The sequence below is a fragment of the Salvelinus fontinalis genome, chromosome 2 (genome assembly GCF_029448725.1).
Source record: "Salvelinus fontinalis isolate EN_2023a chromosome 2, ASM2944872v1, whole genome shotgun sequence".
Classification (NCBI taxonomy): Eukaryota; Metazoa; Chordata; class Actinopteri; order Salmoniformes; family Salmonidae; genus Salvelinus; species Salvelinus fontinalis.
Genome location: NC_074666.1, coordinates 97,968,006 through 97,972,267, shown reverse-complemented (window position 1 = coordinate 97,972,267; position 4,262 = coordinate 97,968,006). Strand labels below are relative to the sequence as shown.

General features: G+C 41.6%; 1 long non-coding RNA gene across 1 annotated transcript; it reads left to right on the top strand.

The window, feature by feature from the left end:
* Positions 1-367: 367 nt before the first annotated feature.
* Positions 368-3,201, top strand: LOC129868560 (uncharacterized). The gene is made up of 4 exons (XR_008761773.1): positions 368-510; positions 1,475-1,566; positions 2,354-2,484; positions 3,042-3,201. It is a non-coding gene; the product is annotated as an uncharacterized LOC129868560 (long non-coding RNA).
* Positions 3,202-4,262: the final 1,061 nt, after the last annotated feature.

Sequence of the window (4,262 nt, the reverse complement as noted above, 5' to 3'; positions counted from 1 at the left end):
TGTGATAGGGTAGTGGGGTATATGGTATCACTGTCGTCGTCGCTGTCCTCATCGTCGCTGTCGTCCTGGTAGTAGTGGTAATAGCCACCACCTCGGTTTAGGTTGCTCAGGGTTGTTAGCCTGTCTCAGCCTGTTGCTACACAGACAACATAAGGCTCTGAACAGCATCCAGCTGGAGGCTCGGCTCATAAGCTGTGCACTTTGTAAGTATACGGGAAAGCACGTTGGTATGGTGAACCAGACATCAAACGCTTGATAGTCCAGACACCTTGGGCTATCCGATAGGACCGTGCAGGGAGATGAGGAGAGCTACTAGGAGCGGGTCCAGAGAGCATCTTTTCCCTTGAGAGAAGGAGCTTGCCCAAGCCGCTCTGGAAGACAGAGGGAGCTCCTACGTATTAGACATCTTCAGAAAACGTGAGTCATCGTGAAAGGGTTCAGTGTGACAATGTCGACTACGAGCGTTACGGGTTGATCCCTATCCATCGGGACGTCAACTCCTAGGCTTACGTAAGTAAGGGTTTGGAAGTAAGCATTTCAAGGTAATGCCTACACCTGTTGTGTTTGATGCAGTTGACAAATACAATTTGATTTAATTTCATTTTAACTATGCGTTTAATACACTTTATGTTGGTGTTTCTTTTATTTTGGCAGATACAGTACATGTACTGTATGTCTTTTTGATAGTTATTTTTGTAGAAACTATTGATCCTCTTTGGCTAAATTATGCTCTGTTGTATTTTAAACATTGAGAGCGGGCTCCTGTGGTTGGATTAAAAAAATAATAATAATTGTAAAAAGTATTTATTTTGTATTTGTTTTGCCCCTTGGGTCCCCTACGGGCTTGGTCCCAGCTCCTGAATCACACATTTTACTAGTCACATTTATTTATTATGCAGTTTATATATTTTTATTAATCAATTAATTAAACAAGTGGCCCTCCTACCTCCTCTCCTCCCCATCTGACAAATAACAAAGTGTCCGCAGCAGCAGGCCTCTACACTCATTGAGAGTGGGCTCCTGAATCCCCCTGTGGTTGGCGGTTGCAGTAAAACATAAATATATACTACATACTGTATATTTTTTGTATTTCTCCGGGGCCCAGGGGCAATAGCCCAGGTAAGCCAGCCCTTCCTATGTCAGAAAATAGCCAAGGCCTATTCACCTTATTCCTATGTGTTTCTGGATCAATCAATACAATTTCTGAATCCTTAAAATGTACATGTTGGTGTCTTGAAGTTTCCTATGACCTATAGGCCTAGGGAAATGCATTCATTTTGCAATGTATTAGCCTATTTCTTAGGTCTATAGAATATTTACTACACAAGTGAAATATCAACATCAGTCATGTCGATTGTATAGGATTCCAGCGCCTTGACAGATGCACACACACCACTGTGGTGACACGTCCCCTATATGACTATCTCTGTCCCCACGTTGTGATTGCCCTCCCCCACTCCACTTTACCGCGCAGAGCCAGAGAGGGAAAATCACTTTCATCTGGAGAAGCTCGTCCGGTAACACGGGGCGGCCCATCTGCAGCTCCCCGCTGTTCCTAAAAGAAAGGTGAGCAATATCATATTTTCAACAATTGAAATGATATGGAAAGTTATTTTCATGCTGTAGTACAATTCCACCACCATAAATCGTTGTATTGGTTTATGAACTATGTTAGCCTAGTTAGCTTGTTTGTTGCTAGTGCTAATGTTCGCTCACTATCTAGCTAAGGCACTAGTGAGCCAATTTTGTTGACATTTGGGCGGGTAGCTTGATTAGTTAACATAACTGTTGATAAAGAGACTGATATTTTATGGCTATTTCAGTCAGTTCTATCAGTGTGGTTATAAGTAACATGCATAGACAGCTAAATGGGACACGTGATCCCCATAGATGAACTTGAGACGGTAGCAGTTTGATAACATTAGATGGTGTTAGTTTAGCAGCTAAAGTTGGCTGGCTGGAAACCAGGGGTTGTGCACCCCACCTTGCATCTCATAGCAGAGTGGAAGAGGGAAAGTCACAGATGGAATGTTTTACTGCTTCTAACGTGCTTGTTTTGTAGTCATCTAACAAACATACATTATGTCTCTTATAAATTGTAGGTTAAGCCATGAATGTTGATTGTCTGACAGGCTTGGTATAGTTAAGCAGTAAAGCACAAGGAAAGGTTGAGGACTGTTCTTACGTAAGAGGCAACGCGGAGTGCCTGCCTGGTTACAGCCCTTAGCCTTGGTATATTGGCCATATACCACAAACCCCCGAGGTGCCTTATTTCTTAAATATACCACAGTTTCAGCCAATCAACATCCAGGACCCAAACTACCCAGTTTATAATGTCTGCTTTATTCCACAGATTAAGGATTTGAGTTGGCCTGACGGAGAGATCTTCCAGGCGACTCCGGCCCATGGAGGATGCAGAGCATCACATCAGATCAAACATTGATAAACCAGTACTTTACCAGCGTTTTATCAATATCTTTAAAGGTAAGGTGAAGATTGAATATATTTCTGACAGTCCTAAATATGACAGTTATGAATTAGATGAATCAGATGTACATTTTAGAGGTTAGTGGGAAACAGTGAATTGGGATATATGGGCACAGTCACCCAGGAAAAAAGGTTTAAAGGAATAGCCATGTCTTTGTATTATGGTCATAGGATTCTTAAAGGTCCACTACAGTCACACGATGCTCCATCTGAAATCTCCTTCCACCTGAAAAGGCCCACCTTGAAAACCAATCATTGGTTTAGAAGACAGAGTGACAACTGAATCTAGCCTCTTGAAAGACAGAGCAGCGCACCCCCCTCCCTAAACCCCCTGCTGCACACCTGAACCTCATTTTGATTGGCAGTGATATGTGTGAGATCACTTTTAGACAGTGTGAGGTCATTTTATGAGAACAGTTGTTTTTGGAGAAGCTTGGCAAGTTGAATGGGGTGATCATGTGACCGGAGTGGACCTCCAGACAGTGATTATTCTCTGTAATAATTGACAAGCACAATGCAATATCTCCTAATGTTTGTATTTTGTGTCTGCTAAGGACGGGGAGTTTTTGCCACTGAATTCATATCCAAAGGAGACTTTGTTGTGGAGTACCGAGGTGAACTGCTTACACAACAGGAGGGCGAGGTCCGAGCTGATCAGTACAATGATTCTGCAAAGGTGTTTCTTTTCCATTTCCAATGGAAAGGAAGAACGTGGTGGTAAGTAGGATTGATGAGAACAAAATAAACATATTACTGCCTTTTGAGATCTAAAAAAAGCAACAACATTAAAATGGAGACAGACATTTAAATGGTTGGTGGCACAATATGCACTGTAGGCCTATCTCAGGCCCAGATACTAATTTGACCTTGTCCCTGACCTAAACAGTAAGGAACAATATTAGTCTTCAAACCAACTGGTTCGCTATCAGAGCATCTGCACTCCTTTTTTAAACAACGCGTTAGGGACTTTTCTGCCCCTTTTCTGGAATAGAAACCCTGTGCTGCAATATCTTCATTAAACTGTGACATGTTATGTTTCTATGCAGCATTGATGCATCTGAAGAAGACTCCTCCCTTGGGAGACTCGTTAATGATGATCACTAAAGACTCAATCTCAAAATGAAGGCCATACAAGCAAACGATGAGCCACACTTGTGCCTCTTCGCGACTCGAGATATTGCAGCTGGCGAAGAGTTGACTTATAGTTACGGTGATTCAGACTGGCCATGGAGAACACAGGTGAGGAACTTTTTTGCTAGATGAAATTACCACCCATCTTGGAAGAGCCGGGAGGATGAGCAATTCACTACCCTGTCATGCAATATGTTGTGATGCAGACAGTGTCTCTTAACTACTAAGATGTAATTGATGTCTAATTGTTGTCTTGGTTCACTTATTTCAGGTCATCAAAACTGAATTGTCGTCCAGCCCAAAACCTGGTAAGAACTTTACTAAAGTCATAGATCAATATGAGTTTATTTTTTTCTATTATCACATTTACTATTTCACTTTCACAAATACACATTTATAGTCTAACATCAATTGCACTGGAATGCAGTGCACTTGTTACATACATCAAAAGTTAACTAAATATACAATACATTCAAATATATGAAATAAAAACATTAGTAATAAGAACTCAGTAGTTAGGCTCTTGTGGGCTCATTTAGTAGCTCAACTCATGAGGGATTTGCTCTTCTCCTGAAAAGTTCAGTCCTGCATCTGACCAGAATAGGATGTTCAAAACTAAACGCTACACCAGGCATTTCCTGTGT